The 24,345-nt window shown below is 40.8% G+C and overlaps 1 gene segment (V, D, J or C); it reads right to left on the bottom strand.

Moving 5' to 3' along the window:
- The window catches only part of LOC142430412 (Ig mu chain C region secreted form-like), a 164,170-nt gene that overhangs the window by 61,577 nt on the left and 78,248 nt on the right, over nucleotides 1-24,345 (bottom strand).

The following is a 24,345-nucleotide window of genomic DNA, read 5'->3' as shown; positions in this document are numbered from 1 at the left end:
GCTGAGCATGATAGTGGGACAAGAGAAAAGTTAAATGAAATAGAGGAAAGAACTAGGAGGCAAAGGGCATTTATAGAGGTCTAAATACAAGCATGTACATGTGTAAGTATATTTACATATGATGATGGGGAAATAGATCTATGTGCATATATTTATAGGATAGGTTTAGTATTAAGGCAGCAGATGGACAATGGACCTTCACTCAAGTGCTTCCTTAATGCAAGAACACTTTGTTCTATTAACTTGGCATTCCATTATGCACACCTTCCTGACATGATAGCTGAAAACAAATGTGTGCATAAGCAAATGTGGTGAAGAAAGCTGATGGTGCCCGGGTATCAAAAGATATATATAGCATCTGGGGTCTTAAAGGCATGAAGATGAACAAGCGGCCATATAGCTCAGAAGCAACAGATCCCACATGGAAGAAGCACACCAGCCTGTGTGATCATGAGGTGTCGATGGGATGAGGTATCAGGCATCAAAGAACAAAAAATCACATTGTAGATGAGGGGAAGTACAGATTGGGGACCCAAGGCCTATCTGTAGGTAATGGGACATCCCCTTACAGAAGGGACATGGGGAGGAGACAAGCCAGTCAGGGTTCAGTGTAGCAATGATAAAACATACAAATTTCTTCTAATTCTTAAATGCTTACACACACACACACACACACACACACATACACACACACACACATACAATCATGATCCCAATTTTAGCTTACAAATCCAGCTAGACCAGAGGATGTACACTGGTACAGATAGGAACTAGAAACACATGGAATCCAGGACAGATGATCCCTTCGGGACCAGTGGTGAGAGTGGCAATACCGGAGGGTGGAGGGAAGGTGGGGTAGAAAGGGGGAACCAATTACAAGGATCTACATATAACCCCCTCCCTGGTGGACAGACAACAGAAAAGTGGGTGAAGGGAGATAACGGAAAATGTAAGACATGACAAAATAATAATTTATAAATTATCAAAGGTTTAGGAGAGAGGGGATGCGGGGAGGGAGGGGAAAATGATGAGCTGATAACAAGGGCTTAAGTGGAGAACAAATGTTTTGAGAATGATGGGGGCAATGAATGTACAAATATGCTTGACACAATGGATGTATGTATGGATTGTGATAAGAGTTGTATGAGTCCCCAATAATATGATTTTTTTTAAAAGAAGAAGGCCTGGAATCTATTTATCCTCTGAGACAAGGAAACACCTCTTTTCTGTGACAAGAATGTCAATGACATGGACGTGAAGAAAAGAAGAATGTTCTCTGTAAGGATAGGGCAGTGTTGGCCTTTAAGGAAAGCTCTGTCAGATTGAAGAATGGTCTTGAGCAAGGTGACCACTACTTAGGCAAGAACTTAAGGCCAAAAACCTGCCATGCCTTACTCAACACTGTCTACTCATCTGTTTCAGGCTGCACATGTGCCATACAGAAATACCATCCGGTCTAGGGACCTGGAAACCAGGGACTAACAAGGACTGTCTGGCACTTCTATGCATCACAATGAAGGATTTCAACTTGTGACTGGTGTGTTAACCAAGTTCATTCACTTGACTCTAAACTTCCTAGTGGTTCTGCTCCTTGTGTTCAGAGGACACATGGGTTCTGACTTCAAGAAGCTACAAATGGTGAGTATTACAGAGACCTAGGGCATGCGTATCATATAGAGTAAGACTAGTTAATGCTGAGAGGTCCTGTGTCCCAAGACCTGAGGTTCCTCCATAAGGAAATACATGACAGCTTTTTGAAGCATTCTTAGGTCCTGGTCCCAAAGGCATATATGTTTGTAAGCATTGGATTACTGTGATGAGCTTCCTTATGTGATTTAGGTTGGTAACACAAGATGTCAACATCCAAGTTTGGGCCTTGGTTCTTTGTGATGAACAACAAAACTTCCTAAGAAGAGTCTGAATATGGAGCTCAACCAGAGTATATCATGTCCCAGGGTTTTGCTTCGTCCCTTCAATTTTATCCCCTACTCCACCTACCAAGGCAGTGAAATATTTTCTTTAGATTTTTCAAATGGCAGATCAAACTTTTACATTGATTGGGGACTTATTCCTCTTATGACCTCATCAAAGGAATAAGCCTGATGACAATGTGTCCAGTTGGTCAATATGTGGGGATTCCCTCTCCATTATTTTTATGGATGGTGATGATAGGCCCTGTGTTAGTCTGGGTAGACTAGAAAAACAAATTCATAGAGAGTTTTATATAAAGGGTAATTGTACATTAAGAAAGCATCCCAACCCAATCCAGCCCAAGCCCATAAGTCCAATGCCAATCTATAAAATCTTCTTCAGTCCTCTTCAGGAAACACATGCAATGACACTGAGTGCAGGATGATCACAGGCCAGTGGGTAGAAAGTCTTTGGATCCACTGGCCCTGGAAGGGGTCTCCACGTGTTTCCTCCAGTGCCCAGAGCACTGAGTCTATCAGCATAGTGCCATGTGTCTTGTTAGTAGGGTGTCTCTCAGGGAGTGAGTAGAGAGAGAGTCTCTCTTGCCTCCAAGGAGGAAATCCAGAGACTCCAAGAATTCTCAGGAGAAGCCATGTCCACACAGAGGCCTCATTGGTTATATCTTGATTGACAGGTCAGACTCCATCACTTCACTTGCAATCCTGTCAAATTACACCATTTTATGTAACAACCACAGCCCTGTAGAATAATTCTACACTCAGAGTGACCCTTTGTACGACAGAAGAAATCCTGTCCAGTTTTGCACTTTCCTCACAATTCCTGATTTAATTAAATGCATTAATATATTATTGTGAAAATTCAGCCATTGAAGGTCATTCTATTGTTTTGATTAGCCTTCCTCACACTCCCATCATGCACTTTCTCCTGCACCATTCCATTCCTGTAAAATATATGGAATTCATCCGTGCCTCATATATGTGAAATGATACCTCACCCGTTTTGTTCTTTATTAGCATTTAATCTTTACTTTTTCCAAGGTAGAAAACAAAGAGAGAGAAAAACCCTCACTGCCTTAAGATTGATTCCACTTCTATAGACAGACCTTAAAGGTAGGGGTAGAACTACCCTGTGGGTTTCCTAGGCTGTAACCGTTTATGGGAGTAGAAAACCTTGTCTTTCTCCCTCAAAGCTGCTGACGGTTTCAAACTAAGGACCTTTCAGTGAGCAGCCTAACACATAACCACTATGCTACCTGGGCTCCTTCTTGCAAGATAGATTTGTTTAGTCTTCATGCTGTCTATTCAATGATCTGCATTAGCACCACAAAATACAAATGAATTAATTTAAATTATAGTTTTTTTCTTATTCATTGTCCGTTTAAAAAATACATATGAGGTGACTGAAAATATCATTGCTCAATGCAAGCTCATTGTAGTCCACAAAGTGACATCTTTGATTTCAATACATATGTCTTTTACTGAAGATTTGTTCAATGACTTGTGTTTTTTGATTTCTTGACTGCTGCTTCCAAAGGTGCTGATTGTGGACCCAAATAAAATATAAATCCCGATTTCAAGTTTTTCTCAGTTTATTTAGAATGTGCTTATTGGTTTCCTTGTGAGAGTTTTTGTTTACTTTGTGCTGGGTGGTAATCATACTCAAGGTTATCACTTTGTATCTCCATTAATAATTTCCTCACATTCTCTTCACTTACAGTAAGAAAGATCTGTCTTTGTACATCACAGGTTATTAGCCCACGTTATCTGCTTCATCTGAGGACTAAGCATGCCAATATGTGTGAAAATAAAGGTAAAGATCCTAATCCTGAGGGACATTCATTTCTTAGAGATTTGACACGTGGTTGTGTGTTCTACAAGATCTACCTTAGAGTTCAGTCATATGTCTCATCCTTTAACTGTCTGCATTAATTTATCCAAAGATTTCACCTCATCTCATCTTATAGACTTAACAATATGAAAGTCCTTCCATTTTTAATGGAAACTTCCATTACCTTTTACTCCATTTTTTCTACTGACTTGTGACGCCTCTTCAACTATAATATAACAAACTTTCACTTCCCACATTGACTGTGTCCAATTCCAGTCTACTTACTCTCTTCAATGCTTATAACAGTCAGAAATTCTGTACCATACTCTTCATATTTCAATATGCACATCATCTCTTGTGTGTGTGTGTGTGTGTGTGTGTGTGTGTGTGTGTGTACAAGAGGTTGGGGTTGTTTCCATAGCACCAAATAGAAAATATTACCAATATTTAAATGAATATTTAAATAATGAACAATTAAGAAATACTGAAAGACTGGAAGCTTGTTTGTTGGTTGGTTTATTTTTTTTCACCATTTCAGGAGATAGCCTATCTATAATTACTGAAGACACTGAACCTATAATTCAGATATGCTGTGCAAATATTATGGATATATATTGTGTTAGTTCAGGTAGACTAGAGAAACAAAACAAGAGACACTCATAGTGTGTAAGAGAGAACTTTATTTCAAAGAGCAATTGTACATTAAGAAAACATCACAGTCCAGTTCAGATCAAGTCCATAAGTCCAATATTAGCCCATATGTCAATACTAGTCCATAAATTCCTCTTTAGAATCATGTAGCCATGCAATGATGCTGAATGCAGGAAGATCACAGGCCAGTGGGTAGGAAGACTTGTGGATCCAGTGGTGGTAGAAACATCTCAGTACTGGCATGGGTCTCCACATGGCTCCTCCAGGTCGAGGGCTCTGACTGCATCAGCCTAGATCCATCAAGCTAGTCATCAATAATGCCCGTAGTGAGTGTGTGTGTCCCGCATCCATAGAGCTTTTATCTCCTTAGTGCCTCCAAATGAGGTCATCGAGCTGTGAGCTGATTGACAGGCTAGACTGCGCAAGTTGACATCAGATTACGTAACTACCACTCCAAATATACATGGTTGTTACCCCAGTAACTGGGCTAATGAATTTGAATTCCTTATTAGACAAGATGATCGAGTTTATTTTCTCTCTGGAGTAACTATATCCTAGGTTCCCATGACCACAAAGCTCTATACATTAGAACTTGCCATGGCTCTGTCCGTCTGTCACACTGTAAGAGCCTTCGTGTTGTTACTCTGGAAGCTGTCCCAGAGATCTTTCAATTACTGGCAGGGATCATTTATGGCAAACAGGTGTCTGTGGAGCAGGTGCTCCACTTCTGGAATACAAACCACTAACAAGCATATGATTTACAGTGGAACATCTCCTGACATAGTGCCAGAAGATGAGCTCCTCAGGTGGGCAGGTATCCAAAGCCACAGAGCAGGCTGGTGGTTTCAAACTGTTGCACTTGAGGTTAGCAAGCCCATGTATATCCACTATGCCACAAGAGCTTACTGTGTTTCTTAAACTTTGGGGAAGAAAATTTTAGTAAATTAGTTTGCAAATAATTTGCACATGCCTTTTTCCAGAGACCTGGAAAATCAAAGTATTGTATCAGTTTCAGGGAAATATTCATTAATCTTCACTTTTCTTCATTGGCACCATATTGGTAACACCCATTTGTTCTCCCAGAGGAGTAAGGGAAAGGCCTGAGGAGAACACAGAGCATTCATCCAGGCCACTGTGCCAGGTATTATCAAGAAGGAATTGCATTGGCAGAAGTTAGAAAAAGTCTCTTTGGGCTAATGAGAACATTCTGTACAGATACTTGTCCTTGTTTGTTAGTTATAGGCATTAAAATATTGCCTGTGTTCATGAAGGGGAACATTGCCCCTTTCAACTTCCATATGCCCACTACATTTAACATCTGATCTTCTAATGACAAGCTGTACATGCGGCTGCTACTGTTAACTTCAAGAAGGAGTTCACTTACTGACTACTGTTTGAGTATGGACAAAGCACCAGACAACACATGTGACAGCGTGTTTCCTATCTCACAACTACCTCTTGTCTCTGTTTGATATTTTTCATGTTTGTTTCGCACTGTGAACTTCCATTTAAACAATTGGTTGTGCTTCTCAAATGTTAATAATGAATAAAACCCAACAACTGAAGACATTGTTGTAAGATTCTTAAAAAAGGACACAAGGGCCTATAGTACAAAAAGCCTCTGAGTTTTGTGGCACCTAAGAACAGGATAACAACCAGAACCCATTTTTTAAAAATCATTTTATTGAGGGCTCATACAACTCTTATCACAATCCATGCACACATCCCTTGTGTGAAGCACATTTGTACATCTGTTGCCATCATCATTCTCAAAATATTTGCTTTCTACTTAAGCCCTTGTTATCAGATCCCCCTTTCTTCCCTTCTTCCCTCAAATTCCACCTATCCTCCTGGTATCACTACTCCCATTTCTGGTCCTCAGGGATTTATCTGAACTGTATTCCATGTCACGAGCTCTTATCTATACCAGGCACATGCTCCGGTCTAGCCAGAACGGAAAGGCAGAACTGGGGTCATGATAGTTGGGGTGTGAAGAAGTCTCAAGGAACCAGAGGAATATTGTGTATTTCCTCAGTGCTATACTGCCCCTGGTTGACTCATCCCTTCCTTGTGACCCTTCTGTAAGATGTCCTGTTTTCTACAGATGGGTATGGGGTCTCTGTTCCAACCCCCCTCATTCTCAACAATATGTTTTTGTTCGTTTGGGGTCTTCTGATGCCTGCTACCTGATCCCATCGACACCTCTTGATCATACAGGCTAATATGCTTCTTCCATGTGTTCTTGTTACTTCTCTTCTAGATGCCCTGTGGGAATGACAGGCCGGCCCTCCCCCCAGTCTGTAGTGTTGTCCTCTGTAGCACATCTGTGGTAGTTAGATAATCTGGTGTCATTTTGAGGACTAAGAGCGAAGGGGTGGAATTTATCCTGTCCAATCAGAATCCAAGGAATGAGGCCTCTGTGTGGGCATGGCCTTCTCCTCAGGATTCTGTGAACTCCTGTATTTCCTCCTTGGAGTGGGGTGACTCACTCTCTGCTCACTCCCTGAGACATGCTCTCCTGACAAGACACATGGCACTATGCTGATATACCCTGTGCCCTGGGAATTGGCGGAGCCACATGGAGACCCCTGACAGCATTGAGATCTTTCTACCACCTTTGGATCCTCAAGAATTTGTATGCACTGGCTTGTGATCTTCCTGCCTTTAACACCATTTCATGTGTTTCCTGGAGAGGACTTTTTAGATTGGTATTGGACATATGAGCTAATATCAGACTTATGGACTTGAACTGGACTGAGCTGGGATGTTTTCTCAATATTCAACTGTTCTTGTAAACAAAGCTCTTTCCTATATACATATGAGTGTCTATGGATTGGTTTCTGTAGTGTATGCAGACTAACACAATGCATTTCCAAGGAAAGGGTCACTTTAGCTTGGATTGGGGCTGGCCCTGTAGACCTCTCTGTTCATGAGTTGCTCCATGTGGTTACATTCCCCTCGAGGTTTGGCATGCTGTGGTGGGATCTGCACTCACACCCCCATTTCTGTGGAGACATAAACAATACCATCCCCTTGGGTGGATTAGTACCCTGATCACACAGTGCCATAGCAGCCCCCTTTATCTCGCCCAATTATCATTTACTTTGAGTGTAATATTTAGAAAGCACTTTTGTATTTCTATGTATTGTAAAGCTATACATGCCTAGCCCTCTGTTTTTAGTTATTCCATTAGATTTTTATCTTCTCTGGTGGGAAATGTAGAACTAATATTTGTTCGTATTCTAGGTTTCAAATATCCAAAATCATTTATGACTTAGCATCTTTCTCATAAATATTTGCAAATTTCAAAAAAAATTCCAACTTATATACATTTTTTATTTCATGAATCATGCTTTAATTTTTGTACCTAAAAGCTTCAATTCATGCACAAATATGGCTAGATTTTCTCCTTGGTTTCCCGATTGTTATTTATTTTATTTATTTTTTCATGGACAATCAATTTGTTATTTTTCCAATCTGTGTTAGTCTGAGTAGACTCTATAAACAAATTCATAGACACTCATAGGCATATAAGAAGGAGCTTTATATATAAGAGCAATTGAATATTGAGAAAACCCAGCCCAGTCCAAATCAAGTCCATAAGTCTGATATTAGCCATATATCTGATACCAATCTAAAAATTCCTCTTCAGACTCATGAAACACATAAAATGATGCTGAATGCAGGAAGGAAGATTGCAGGCCAGTGGGTAGAAAGTCTTGTGGATCCAGAGGTAGTGGGAGCATCTCAGAGCTGGCAAGGGTCTCCACGTGGCTCCTCCAGCTCCAGGGCTCTTGTGTCTTCTCATCAGGAATCTGGTTGGGAGTGTGTGGGTGTCCCTCCTCCAACAAGCTATTTATCTCTTAGCACCTCCAAATGATGTCATCAAGCTGATTGGCAGGCTAAATTGTACCCGTTCACCCTTAAGTCTCAAATTGACAACAGATTATGTATCCACCACAATATCTGAATCAAGGTTCTTTTCTTTGCATTTGTTTTCAATGATCTTGTACTTTCTGATTTTAGTACTTTTATTTGTTGACAAGAGAATCTTTCCTTTAACAAATTTTGCAGTAGCAAAGGGTCCTCTGGAGCAATGCCTTGAAATTGAACTTCCTGTCTCCAAGCTATGCGAACACACATTTCTATTCTTTAAAATGAACTACTTGTGGTGTTAGGTTACAATGAGAAAATGTGGTGCCACAAGAGATTATGTATTGGGCTGCTAACCACAGGGTCAGCAGTTTAAATTCAGCAGCTGCGTGGCGAGAGAAAGAAGAGACTCGCGACTCTCAGACAAACTGGCGTGCCTGGAAACTCACAGTGGCCGGTCGAGGCAGGCCTTTAGTTACCGTGAGCAAGCATGGACTAGAAGACAGTGAATGAAGCTTCTGGGATAGTTGTTAACATGGAAACTAAGGCTTCATATGTAGGAAAAAGTGTATTTATGAAAAAAGACAGCAATCAAATTAAATGGCAGTGCATAATTTTTCCTCCATCATGATATTGTCTGCTTAAAAGTCATCCCCTTAGTCAGCAAAGCAGGGGTGATTGTCTCTACACTCCACTCTCTGTGTTGGGGAAACATACAGTGAACCCTGTGAGAACTGGAACTCAATGGCACTGCCCCAGTCTTGCAAATTCTCCACCTTGGATAGGGTATAATTTACAACTTTTTGGTGATTCATATTAGTGTAGCATATTTCTGTTTCATGTCTGTAGGAAATTTGTTGCTCACACAAGTACCTATTTTCAATGTTTGGTTTATATTTTTCTTAGGGAAAATCACACAGTTTCTATAATTGTTTACGGAGCCCTCTGACTGTTGTTGAAGAGTTCGAAGACAACCAGCTGAAGACACTGCACAGTCCCATCTGTGCTCACACCTTGTACCTGCTCTAGGACCCTGGGCCTGTGCAGGTTGGCTGCAACGCAACGCCCCTGCTGGTCTGAACGCACTTGCAGCCCAGCATCGCGAGCTGTCCTGCAGGAGGATTGTGTGAGGGTCCACACTGACTTCTCCTGAGCTCTGTGACTGCAGAGAAGACGGCTGTGTCTTATTGTGCCAGTTGATAACAAGACGATCTGTCAGAGATGTATGTAGTGTGGTGGGTGCATCACATCCACTCAAGGCCTCTCCGTGGGTGCTGCCTGTCCTATCCCAAGTAGCACTGGTGCTGGAGAAGAAGTCTCCATTGATGGTGCAGGTGAAAGTGAGGGTCTGTGAAGGCACCTGACTCTTGTAGCTGCACCTGGGCGAGGACTCCTGGAGACAAAAAGAAGCAAGAACATTAACCACCACCACAACCACCCACCCCATCTGTTTGACTCCATCTTGCCGGAGTCCAGCTACTGGAGGGTTGAACTGGATACCGAAGGAGGTGTGGAGTCTGTGAACACAGACGAGACAGACACTAGAGATGTTCTGGTCGAAGCAATCTCTGTCGAGTTCTTCCAAACAGCTTTATTTATACCATAAAAAGTTTTGCAGACCACTACATAAAAACAATGCCTTATGATTAATTCCAAAGTCACCCTTATTGTTTCCACTGAAACCTGACAAAAGACCATTATAAGGTCTGTACTTTTTTCTCTCACTTTCTGTCCTCTTCCTGATTCTTTCCCCCTGTACTGTGTGTCTTATACATCACATGCTATTCTTGATTGAGGTATTCAGAAAATTTTGTTAGACTCATATCCTACTCATTCCCTATTTTGGGGTCACAGTGGTTCTTTGCTGGTTGACTAACTTAACATAATGAAACCACCTCATGTGCTACTTCAAAGCCTAGTGTCTACAAGCAGAGTTAAATGCTTCTCAGAGTTAAATATTTTCCTTTACAAACTTTCCCATGGTAACTGTTCCATTGTCTACCTATGTCTCTCTTATTTTTTATACCCCTGAGGCACCATGAGGAGCCAAACCATCTGATTCTTTGCCAAAGACTTAATGTTTTCCATTTTACGTGTTTTCTATTGATGTTAACCATTCTCTCTCCTTTTATGTAAGCCCCTGTCTAAGGTAAAGGGTCATCAGTTGGGGGAGGCAGTCTATAAGGTCCTCTATATTGGGGAGGCCAAAAGAGTCTCCCACTACCTAATCTGAATGGAATCCAGGGTTTTTTGGTGGGTTTCATTTTTCTCCTCGGACCTCAACTTTGGGTTTCTCCCTCACTCAATTCCCACATATCCTCCTCAGAATTCCCAAAAATGTCTCACTGCCTAAGCCTCTCCAATGCCCCAATTAAGAAAAGCCCCATCATATTGAAGCAAGTTTTAGATCTGGTTTCATTTGTACTTCTCAAGACTGCCCTCGCATCCGCTCCAGATGCGGAAAATATGACAATGCACAAAATTCTCAAGGATGGATTTAACTACAGCAAATATTTGTGGGATGTTGGAATCCCTCCCTGGGAAGCTCTGGTCTGGAGAAACTTCTTCCCCCAGGCTGTAGCTTTGTGAGAAAGCATGGCTGGGATGGCTGCCAACACATGATAACCTGCTGCATATACCTGACACTGACCTGTAGGGAGACCCAGAACCATCAGAAAGTGGAGGTGGAGGAAGGAGACAGACAAGTTCTCCCTGAATTTATTTACTTATGTTTTTATTATTTATTTTTAAAACATTTTATTAGGGGCTCATACAACTCTTATCACAATCCATACATATATCAATTGTGTAAAGCACATCTGTACATTCATTAATTGCACCCATCATTTTCAAAGAGTTCGCTCTCCACTTAAGCCCTTGGCCTCAGGTCCTCTTTTTTCCCCCTTCTTCCCTGCTCCCCCCTCCCTCATGAGCCCTTGATAATTTATAAATTATTATTTTGTCATATCTTTCCCTGTCCAACATCTCCCTTCATGCACTTTTCTGTTGTCCACCCCACAGGGAGCAGGTCACATGTAGATCCTGGTAATCAGTTCCCTCTTTCCAACCCATTCTCCCTATACCCTCCCAGTATTGCCACACATACCCCTGGTGAAGATATCATCCGCCCCAGATTCCCTGTGCCTCTAGCTCCTGTCTGCACCAGTGTACATCCTCTGGTCTAGCCAGACTTGCAAGGTAGAATTTGGATCATGATAGTTGGGGGGGGGGGGGTGGCAAGCATTTAGGAACTAGAGGAAAGCTGTATTCTTCATGGGTGCTACATTGCACCCTGACTGACTCAGCTCCTCCCCTAGACCACTCTGCAAGGGGATCTCCAGTGGCCGACAAATGGACTTTGGGTCTCCACTCTGCGCTTCCCCCTTAATTTATTATGGTAAGATTTTTTTTTATTCTGATGATGCCTTATCCTGATCCCTTCAACACCCCGTGATCACACAGGCTGGTGTGCTTTTTCCATGTGAGAATTGTTGCTTCTGAGCTAGATAGCCGCTTGTTTACCTTCAAGACTTTAAGACCCCAGACACTATACCTTTTGATAACCGGGCACCATCAGCTTCCTTTGCCACATTTGCTTATTCACCATTTGTCCTCAGCGATCATATCATGGAGGTGTGGACCCAATGATATGATTCTTTGTTCTTTGATGCCTGATAACTGACCCCTTCAGAATTTCACGATCACACTGGCTGGTGTGTTCTTCCATGTGGCTTTTGTTGCTTCTGAGCTAGATGGCCACTTGTTTCTCTTCAGGCCTTTAAGACCCCAGATGCTATATCTTTTGATAGCTGGGCACCATCAGCTTCCTTCACCACATTTGCTTATTCACCCGCTTTGCCTTCGACGGTTGTGTCAGGAGGGTGAGCATCATAGAATGCCAATATAATAGAAGAAAGTATTCTTGCATTGAGGGAGTACTTGAGTGGAGGTCCAATGTCCTTCCACCACCTTAATACTACACCTATAAATATAGGCATATAGATCTGTTCCCCATCCTCATATATATATTTGTATATGCACATGTCTTTGTCTAGATCTCTACAAATGCCCCTTGCCTCCCAGCTCTTTCCTCTATTTCCCTTGACTTTCCTCCTGTTCCACTACCATGCTCCATCCCCCACCTGGGTTTCAGCTATACCGCTTCATTATATTAACCTTGATCATGCCCTACCAGGCCTGCCACTCCCACCTCACCACCAATTTGGATCACTTGTTGTTCCCTTGTCCCTGGGTTTGTTAACACTACTTCCTTACCCCCACCTCCCCCTATCCCATTCCTCCCCTCCTGGGGTTGTCGGTCCCATTGTTGTTTTCCCTCCAGATAGTTCATCCAGCCTATCTTATTTAGACAGACCTGTGGAGATAATAACATGCACAAAAACAAGACAGAGCAAAAACCAAGCAACAATATACAACAAAACAACAACCACAAACCACTGACAAAGAGCAAACAGAACACAATAAGAAAGAAAAAGTTGTAGTTAGTTCAAGGATTGTTTGTTGGCCTTTAGGAGTGTTTTTCAGTCCAGTCTGTTGGGGCACCATGCCCGGGCCCCAAAGTCTACCTTCAGCATTCCCTGGGGACCTTGCCGCTCCATTCCCTTGCTGTTCCACTGCAGTCCCCCAATGCTTTGCCTCGGTGTGGTGGGATCAGGTCTGGCACAATTCCCACACTGTGTCTCCGGTGCTGCCCCCCGCAGGGCCATGGGTCAGTGATAGACATCATGTCTCATAGTGGGGCTGGCCATGTGGTCCTCTCTGTGGGCTGGCTGCTCTAATTGGGGTCATTGTCTTCAAGGCCTGGTGTGCCCTGGATTTAAATAAAGAAACCACACCAGCCATTTGCTGGCGACTGTTAGGGGCTGGTATAAGAGGTGGGGACCATAAAGCTCATGCTAACTCACAGGTGCAGCAGCTCCACAAGGAAGTATCTCCAGGGTTTCTGGAGCAAGTTAGATGCAGGCACAGGTCAGAGGTGGGTAATGTGGTCCACAGGCTGCAATGAATTTGTAGCTGCCCCAGATTCCAAAAATTGAAATCACAAAATTATCAGAGTTCCAGTATATCTGTATTGTTTAATTTGAAAACATGCATCCACTTATTCATTCACTACTTTATTATTGTGAGGTCTGATAACTAATCACACAGCAGAGGTTCTTCTAAGGGGGGAAAAAATCAGTAAACCAAGCAATTTAGCTAGCAAACAAACAATCTCTATCTCTAACCCAAACCCACTGCTACTGCATCTATTCTGACTTATAGGCACACAGGCTGACCAGAACTGTCCCTTCAGGCTTACAGGGACAGACAACCTCATCTTTTTCAGACAGAGCAACTGGTCGATTTGAATTCCTGACCTTGTGTTTAGCAGCCCAGTACTTACTCCCCAGCACCACCAAGTCTCTTAATATCTGTGCACCAAGAAGCCCAGGTGACAGAGCAGTTGTCATGTTGCTTTTAGGACCCAAGCCAGGATATTTTAAATAGTCTTAATTGAATGTGAAAACTGAACAATGACTAAGGAAGACCATATAAAAATTGGTGGCGGCTGAATTACGGTGTTTGCAAAAAATGTTGAAAGTCTCATGGGCTTCCAGGAAAACCACACATCTGTTTTGGAGTAAGTCAAGCCAGAGAGTTCCTTAGAATTAAGGGTGGAGATACTTTGTTTCGTGTACTTCAGACAGGTCAGCATGATAGACTAGTTACGTGAGAAAGTCCTCATCCTTGATAACGTAGGGGGTCAGCGAGGAAGAAGGCCCATCATGAGAAGGATTGACACAAGGTTGTAACTATGAGTCCAAAAATATCCATTATGATTATAGTATTGAACTAAGCATTATTTACTTCTGTACTGCATAGAATCCCTAAAAGTTGGGATTGACTCTGTGGCACTTAATATCATCAAAAATTAATCCAAACACCCAGCATTCTTCCCAAATGAATGACAGTGCTGGGGAAAAGTATATGCAGTTTGAAGGGGCAGGGTGGGGGGGAGGAAACCCAGTAAGCAAAAATATAGATGTAACCAAATGCACTGTCTTTATCATTGTTCTTATGCTGAAATATGCAGCATCTTGACTATTGGCTGCAAATGACTTGTCTCCATGTCTGTAGAACTTTCAGTGCCCCCCATTGTTTGGGCTCAGGTTTATTGTTAGAGATTCACAGTGACCCTGCATCAAAGAGAAGAGCTATCTGCTTAAGGTTTTCTTTTCTGTAATACTGATGGGAGAAAATTACCAGGTCTTTCACCATTGGAGACACTGGGTGTTCTTCCATGTGTACTTTGTTGCTTCTGAGCTAGATGGCCACTTGTTTATCTTCAAGCCTTTAAGACCCCAGTCACTATCTCTTTTGATAGCCGGGCACCATCAGCTTTCTTAACCACATTTACTTGTTCACCCACTTTGGCTCCAGCTGTTGTGTCAGGAGAGTGAGCATCATAGAGTTCCAATTTAATAAAAGAAGGTATTCATGCATTGAGGGAGTGTTTGAGTAGAGGCCCAAGGTCCTTCTGCCACCTTAATACTTGACCTATAAATATAGACACATAGATCTATTTCCCCATCCTCCTATATATATTTGCATGTACATGTCTTTGTCTAGACCTCCATGAATGCCCTTTGACTCCTAGCTCTTTCCTCCATCTCCCTTGACTTTCCTCCTGCCCTACTACCATGCTTCGTCGCCACCTGGGCTAGAGTATACCTCTTCTCTAAGCAACCTTACCCTTGATCATTTCCCACCAGGCCTGCCACTCCCCCTTCTCTACCATTTGGGGTCCCATGTTGTTCCCTTGTCCCTGTGTTTGTTAACACCACTTCCTTACCCCCCTTACCCCCCCCCACCCCAAGTCCCCCGGAACTGTGGGTCCTGTTGTTTTTCCTCCAGATAGTTCATCCAGCCTGTCCTATTCAGACAGACCTATGGAGACACTAACATGCACGAAAACAAGACAGAGGAAAACAAAGCAACAGGACATTGGTTTAAGAGAAAGAATTGGCCTAAAGGTGAAGTGGAAACTGTCACAAAAGCCTCCTCCCTCCCAACAGCCTCTGACTGCCCTCCCTCCCTGACTTTGACTGCCCTAGGTCAACACAAGATAAGCTGTGTTTTATCATCACAATGGAAAGCAGGCTAGTGAGTGCCCTTAGGCCAATTCTTGTTTAAACCAACCCTCTCCATATCAGAGAGAAGTGCTATGTCTTCTCCGCCCCACCCCACCCCTCACCCTCCCCCTACACCAGGGAGGCTGGGATCATAAAACCAGGTGCCTAAGCCTAAGACTTTACTTAAATAGACTCATGTTTTACTTCTGTCAGCACTGCTGACTAAATGATCTATGAATTTTTAATATGCTGTTTGCTTTCTGTATGTACTCGCTCCCTAAATGATTGTGTTAGTCCAGGTAGACTAGAGGCTTATCTGTGTATGAGAGAGAGTTTTATAGACAAGAGCAATTGAATATTGAGAAAACAGCCCAGCCCAGTCCAAATCAAGTCCATAAGTCCAATATTAACTCGTATGTCCGATATCAATCTATAAAGTCCTCTTCTGACTCATGAAGAAAATGCAGTGACGCCTAATGCAGAAAGATCACAGGCCAGTGGATGGGAAGTCTTGTGCATTCAGTGACAGTGTAAGCATCTCAGCGCTGGCAGGGGTCTCCACGTGGCTTCTCCAGCTCCAGAGGTTTGGCTCCATCAGCCTCTCTCTATGTGTCTTCTCAGGTTAGGTTGCTACATACAGGGAAGTGAATTTAAGGAACACATGGCAGCCCTAAGGTGACCAGACATCCCGCTTTTTAACAATTTGTCGCACGTCCTGCGGTGTTTTAAAACAGTCCCAATTTTTGGAAGGAATGCATCACAAGCTAGGGAACTCAGAAGAACAGGTTTTCGGCTGCTATGTGGCTATTTTGCCAGGATATGAGTTTTATATTATTTTTGTTAATTTTATAATGTTAAATTTTAATAATAACAAATAATTGTTGAGAACTGATTATCGAGAACTGCTTATCAAAGTTTGCATTGTTGATCATTTGTTAGAATTCGACCACTATTGTTTAGACTTAATGAACAATGGCATTTTTTGGCACTGGCAATGATGAAAACATTTTGTAACTGTCTCTCAGACGATACACATCGTACTGCGTGCTAGTGCTAGTTAAACAAGTGATGTCAACAAATCAGCTATTCAGATAATTTAGGTAAGTAATTTATTCATTTATTTCATAAATACATAAATTTTCCAGACAGTACTCATATTATTTATATTTTATAGTAGCGGCAAAAAGTCTAGTGCCAGTCTTGAAAGTGACACTTACAACTTACATTACGGCAAATTCCGAGAAAAAATAATACAAATTAGTATTGTTATTATATAGAAAGAAATATAGTATTAAAATTAAAATAATTTTTAAAATATAGTTTCTTTATAACAATCAAATTAATTTAATTTCTAAACTAAGAATAAAATATGTTCATGTAATTATGTACCTATTTGCTGTGTTTTTAAGCAATATGAATATAGTAATTCATAATTTTTAATTATTTTTTAAGATTTTTAACATAATAGGTAAAAAAGAGTATGCAAATTCAATGATGAACTAAGAAGTGAATTTCTTTTTATTAAAAAAAAACAAAAGTGATTACATGGTAAAATGTGAGAAATGTAATGGTGAATTTTCTATTTTGCACAGCGTGAAGAATGATATTTCACAGCACTTGGAGACACAGAAACATAAAAAGATATTTAAATACTGCTTCTTCCCCCAAAATACAGGACATTTTTTTCAGAAAACAATTTATGGAGATGAAGAAAAGAAATTAGCATGAGCAGAAGGATTTATGTCTTTTCATGCTATTAATCACAATCATTCCTTCAGATCTTGGGCTGTACATCACAAGTTGTCAAAAAGTTATTCAACAAAAAATTTTCCTGTGCTAGAACAAAACCCAAGGCAATTGTATGTAATGTGCTTTCCCATATGCATTTCCAGCATTAAACAAAAATCTAAGAAAAAATATCTTTATTTCCATATATTTTGACACATCTAATCATAAGATATATAGTTATTTCCAACCATTATTAGATTTTTTGATTCGGAAACTGGAATAAAAATTAGAATTTTAGATTTCGTTTCTGTGCCCAGTGAAACTTCTGAAATTCAGTTTCATTATTAATACTTTGGAAAAAAACAATTTAAAACATAAAATGATTGCATATTGTGCAGACAACATGAATGCAAATTTTGGAGGAAAGTGAGCAGAGGTACAAATAATATTTTTATAAATTAAACAAAAACCTTAATCAAAACATTATTGGTGTTGGTTGTGCAGCTCACAAAATGCATAACACCATTCAAACAGCTGCTGATTTATTGACCGTAGATGTGGAAAATATTGTTATTAAAATATATTCTTATTTATGTATATACACTGTGCGTGTTGAAATGCTTAAAGAATTTTGTGAAGCTGCAGAAGTCGAATATCTAAAAATACTTGGTTACAGTAAAGCGCACTGGTTAGCTCTTTTGCCAGCTGTCAAAAGAATTTTGAAAATATATGATCCTTTGAAATCCTACTTTCTATAACAGGATAAATGTCCTAGAATTTTAGAAGAGTTTTTTGAAAAAGAATCTTCAAAACTTTGGCTAGAGTTTGTACACAATCAAGCTGCTCTTTTTCAAAATGCTATAAAACTTATTGAAGGTGACAAAATTTCAGTAATTGAAGTAGCAAATGAAGCTAATAATTTAAAATTTCAGTGTCAAGATCAGGTAGAAAATAATTTTTCTTCCATTAACGATCCATAATAGTATAAGCCAGCAAGAAGAACAAGGTGCAATAAATCGTGCAGATATCATGAATCACGTTAAAATGTTCTATAGTAACTGTATAGATTATTTAGAAGAGTGGACAGTACATCACAATGATATTGAACATTTTATTGGGTTACATTAAACCAAGAATTTAATTGGAATGATGTGCAAAATCATCTGATCATATTACTCAAAATTTCCCATATAGTAATATTTCTGAAAATGATCTTTTCAATGAGGTATCATTATTAAAAATATATATTGATAAGGAAAAGGTTAAATCTTGGGCATCAGCAAAAATCACAATAGAGAACAAATGGTTAGAAATATTTCATCATTTTGAAATAAACCATGTACCATAAAATAATGCACTAAAAACTGTGGAATACGCGCTGTCCTTACCAGGAGCTAATACTGCGACTGAACGTGTTTTTTCTACTGTAAATAAAGTGTGGACAGCAGAAAAATCACAATTAAGCGTTGTGATTTTGAAAGTCATTTTATGTGTGAAATATAATTTAGCAAATTCTTGTGAAAAATTCCATGACCTTTTAAACGACAGCAATCTACTAAAAAAATTCACTCAAATGAGAAATATGCCAAAGAATAAAATAATACTATGCATAATTTTAATGTATTATATTTGTAAATTGTACTTATGTTGAAATTTAAAATATATATTGCTATTTTTTATACTATTTTTGCATTCTATGAAAATTTTTGTTGCTCCATATAGACCAAATTTTTAATCAAGAACATCCTCCCCCCCCTTCGTCAATGGGTCCCACTTTACCAATGTTAAAAATCGGGTCACCTTATCCTAGGAACACCTTTGCTCCCCCCTCCCCGCCCTTCTCCCGCGCGCCCCCCCCACACACACACATGCATACAGGTGAACACTCATTACACTGGCAGCAAACAAGAACTTCACCTAAGCAGAGAGAATGCAGAAGGGGAGTGAGAGTAAGAGACCATGGATACTACTTCACATCCAATAAGGACCCACCTACAACCCACAGCTTAACACTGTGCTCTGCACATTTGCTCCATTAGAAAATGCATCACTTCATGACACTTTTTCTGTTAATCTCAATGATCAGACTTGTTTGTTCATCTGTAAATTTACACATTGTCTAACTTCATTCAGGATTGATCGACCCTTTACGTTTTAAATATGCTCTCTCTGTGCGTGTTTAGGGCACTATAACATGGTGACAGAACATAAATAACTGATGAAAACAGATTAATTATTTTGTTAATTTGTATTGGTTGTAATGGCTTAATTATGTCTTTTCCAAGTGTCTCTTAGTTGAGGATATTTAAATGAAGGGCATTCACAACTGATGGTAAGTTATTTTGTATTAAAAATTATTTGTAAAAACTGTCTAATCAGCAACAGTGTCTAGGAGTGATTTGATATAAATATATATAATGAAATAAATATATACATATATTCATTGCTGCTGGTTCTCCCCCCAACAGTTTTACTGACACATAATCTGCATATCATACAATTCAATCGCTCAATCACGTCAAGGGAAATTGTACCATCGTTACCACATCAAGTTTAGAGCATCGCACACACTCGCCCACGGTTCCATCGCCTTTCGGATGAGCAGTGCAACCACAGTTCATTCCAGCGCTCCCTCCCCTCGAGCCTTCATTACTTACTCCGAACCCCCTTCCCTCCCTAAAGCCTCCCCACCCCTCTCCTGTATTCCCTCTGTCCCTTTGTATCAGTTAGCATTAGGCATCCACTCCTCTGTGCTTCTGGGCTAATGTATATGCTTATTTATACGACATAAGGAAGGAACATGTGTGTATTGTGGCATTCTTTTCCCTGGAAACCTTGAGCATTGACTTTGTCAATAAAACACACATTTTCAGACTTATCATTTCCGCATTAAAATAAGAATAAAATTCCAAATTATAGAGAAAATATTTTAGTTGTATAAATATTATTGGCATGTTCAATGAAATTTTTAGTCAATAGGTACCACATGAACAGGTTAACATTTTTAAGAAGATTAACTCCTGAGACAATATTTTCTAAAATTTACATTTAAGCTAGAATTGAGATAATCTGTGTGTAACTTGTTGTCTTCACATTCTTTGGTTGTAAAATATGAGTGTATTTTTTGAATGAACAAAATACTTCAATGAATGAGTACAACTTAAGCAAACACTTCTAGGCTCCCAGTCAACAACAACTTTTACCCCGTTTAAACCCCACAAGGACTCTCTTCAGTGACACATGATCAAATCTGTGCATCCCACTGAAGGCCCAATCCATGAAAACATGTTTGCATATGTTGGTTAACTTTTAGATGTCCCCCACATTGACCCTTGATTCCGGCAGCAAACAATCGGAGTTCCATGTGCCTGCACTTGCATCGTGCCTCACCCTAAAGCTCAGCTCCTCCGCTCACATGACCTGCACCAGGGCGGGACTGGATGAACAACAGCAACAGGGAACAGGAGGCAAGCGGTGATGTACACAGTCTGCTCAGGACTTACCTGAAGGCTATTGTCCTTAGGGTTTATTTCCTTTTTCCCTAATTTAGTACATTCACTGAGTGCACGGTTCTTTTAAAGTGTATATTTGCTAATTCCAGTGTGTTCATCTGCCCACTGACTTTGTAAAAGAGTATGTACCAATCTGGGTGTCCCATGACGCAAACACCCAGGTCAAAGTGCATGCACTTCATTGGGGGAATGCTGGAGGAGCACTCACATCAGATGAAAGCCTTTCCCTGAAAGAAGGAACAAAAATGAGAGGCAGGAAGTACTTTCTTAAATTTCAATGCAACCCAACAAATGTCGAGGAAGTTTACCAGGTTACCTCAATACCAAATCACCCAATCGAGAACTACCTCATTCCTCATAGCCACATGTCTATGCTATGTCTCTGTATGCTTGCTCCTCTTGACCTTGGCTTGGGCTAGCCCTCAGAACCACACAAAGGAGGTGGCGAAATTCAGAAGCAAGTTTCTTCCTTGGCTCATTATGCTCATTGTGGTTGCATGGATGGAATTGCATTCTCAAATTTGATAATCTTATTATCTTCTTATATTATAAACTGTGTTCATATTTTCTTGCAAGACACATAGGTATCTAGGTTAGATAGAAAGAAACGATTCCTCAATTAGTGAGTGTCTCATCTGTAATAATTTCATATTTTGTTTCTGAACAATATCCTGTTCCTTGCTTGGGAATTTCGTTACATTTCCTGAAGACTGTCTCACTCATACCTTTATTTCTTTTAAAAGATAAGATTTTAGTGTATGTTTTTTACTAGTTGACTCAGCAAATTAGGTTATCATTTGACAGTTTCCTCACACATTTTAAGTGATATTAATTATATATTTTCTTATATCATCGCTGTTATTATTTCTTGCTGCTCTCCACCTTGTCTTCTCATCTTGTCCTCACAGTAATCACTCCTCTTTTGGACTTATAAATGTATATATCTTTTGAAATTTTAAATAGTGTCCGGCACTCAACAATAATATTCTCTTTTGTGTGTTCCATCTTTATTTGTTTGGGGACAAAAGTTGACTCCAGGGGACAGTTTCCATTCAAGGTTGAAAGAGTGTTTGAGAAATACAATCTCAGATTGTCCACCAGCCATAAATGGAAGTCAAATAATTCTGAAAGGTGTAAAGAAGTTGACTTCTGCTGTACATTTTCTCTGCCATACTGATGCATCTCTGCGCCCTTATCAGGATATTTGGTAGTGATTGTCAGCACGATCTATTTTTTCTCATCTCTGAGTAGATGAAACTGGTGCTTCTATGCACTATGATCTGTCTCAATTAGTTTCTTTCCTGAGACTTTCATTTCTTCATTTGCTCCAAATGATCAGGTACCATTAGTTGTGTCTCAGAGAGCTGATCATAAGCGTTTAACACCTCAGCTACTACACGTCCACATCTTGCATTTTCCTATAGTCAACCCACCAGCAATGGATAAGGGTCTCACTCTTCAGACATCCTTTTCAACAAGTGTGGCAATTACATAATCGCATGTCAACTTGAAGGTGTAAGAGCAAAGGAGTGGATTTTAGCCTGCCAATCAGGACACAGCCTGATGATGCCTCCTTGTAAGCATGATCTTCTCATAAAGAAGATGCAAGGAACATCTACTCTCTCTCTGCTTCACTTTCCTGCTCTTGACTCACTCAGAGAGCTGCCAGAGACACCATTATTTGATCCACAAAACTCTGCACCAACTGACCAGTGACCTTCCTTCATTCTGTATCATTGCTTGGTACTGTGTGAGTCTGAAAGGGGACTTATGGACTTGTTCTGGGATGTTTGCTTGATATGTAATTACCTCTTGATATAAAGCTCTCTCTTACACATATGTGAGTGTCACTGAATTGTTTTTTCTTCATTCAACACAGCCTAATACAACACTTCTTGTCAGTTTTTACAAAATAATTATCATTTGAGTTGGTGTGATATGATATCCAAATTCTGATTTCTATTTGTATGTCTAGAATGCTGAATGACAGACCAACTGCTTGCATAGTGTATTGTGTGGGTTGAGTTGTTTAATCACATCAGTTACTCTGAGGATGGCAGATAAAGACTTATAGTCTAGGAAATTGGAAGTATTTCTACTCTGTCTTTCAGGGTCACAATTAGCCACAATGAACATAACACTAGGGTGTTATTGGATTCTTATTTTATTTGCTACTTTCCTTTAGTATCTTTTTCTCTGTATAAACTCAGTTCTGGTGGAACCTAGGGGAGACTCGAGCTAGCCTTGGTGGTATCTGGAACTTGCCCTTGCAGGCTCTGCACTCACCTTCAATAACCACTGGTAATCCTTGGCGTGACAGTTTCCAGGTCAAGGCTTTCAGTGGGTTGAAACAGGGCATCTATGAGTCTGAGTTATATCCAAATATGAGTGTCCTATAGAGTTGAAAGCTGAAGCCATCTCCCCTGACACATCATTAAGCAAGATTAATGCCACATCGGTTGCAGCTAAATTGCTGAGACCAAACTCTACCCATTCTGGGGTGGCCAAGGAGCTTCATTTTCCCACGAGCAGTTGCCCTGGGTAAGATACTACATGGACCTAAGGCTAGGGAGCAACCCCAGGGCTCTCATCTTCCATTTTCCTTGCTCACAGGTGCACATTCCAGATCCATGTGGTACACTTTGAGGCTGAGTTAAGGAAGACAGGGATGATAGTGAAGGTGTCCTGCAGGGCTTCAGGATTCACCTTTGTCAGCTATAGTTTGAATTGGATGCAGCAGGCAAAAGGAAAAGCCTTCTGTGGTAAGAGTTGGGGAGACCAGCTCCCCACAACTAATCATGGGTTCAGTAAGCACAATTGTACGGGTGAGATATGTATATGTATATATATAAGTTATTGAGAACATGAGAGATTGAAGTAATGCAGTCAGACACATTACATGGTAGCATTGCTCACCTCAGCCCCGCTTGGTGGAAAGAGGGGAAAGGGAAGAAGGAAAAAGGGAAAGGGAAACAGGGGAGAGGGAGCCAAGGAGAGAGTTGGGGAGAGACCAGCGGGAGCTGCCTCTATTGCTAACCCAGGCTTATATACCTTTGGGTGCATGCAAGCCCACTAATTACAGGGAAGGACATATGTCACAGGAAGGGGTTGCACTATAGGTTATACTGCAATGAGAGGGGGTGGTCTAGGGACATACATGCAATAGGTAAAGGAGGGATTGGGGGTATTCATGTGACAAGGTGGGCAGATCCTAGATTTAGGATGGCAGCTTAACTTTGACCTGTTTTCTGGATCTCCATAGGAACTGTTAGGTCTCTCTCTCTGGCCTAAATTTCAGCCTCGGTCCTTGGCTCCATGCAAGAAAGATTTCACGCAGAAGCCGGGCTCGTGATCCAAGTGAATTTAATGAAAGTTCAAAGAAGCATCAGGTTTTACGCAGCACCCATAGGATTCCTTTGACCATGCAGCCTGGCAGAGACTGCTCCAGAACATGCAAGGATCTCTCCCCTCCCACGAAGAGGACCAGACTGCATAAGCAAGCCAAGACAAGCCAAGATCCCTCTCCCTTCCAGTCCCTGCCTTTTCAAGGGTTCCCAGGGGAGGTGTGGTGAACGACCCCAGGTCGATCCCATTGCCTGAATTGCAATCACCTGGCCCAGGTGGGCTGCTCCAGATGTAACGCCCATATGGGCCCACCAGCGGGAAAATCCAGCTTTTGTCCTTCGATG

Source organism: Tenrec ecaudatus, chromosome 17, assembly GCF_050624435.1.
Source record: "Tenrec ecaudatus isolate mTenEca1 chromosome 17, mTenEca1.hap1, whole genome shotgun sequence".
Taxonomy (NCBI): Eukaryota; Metazoa; Chordata; class Mammalia; order Afrosoricida; family Tenrecidae; genus Tenrec; species Tenrec ecaudatus.
Note: the sequence above shows the minus strand (reverse complement) of the source record. Positions and strands in the feature narration are given on the sequence as shown.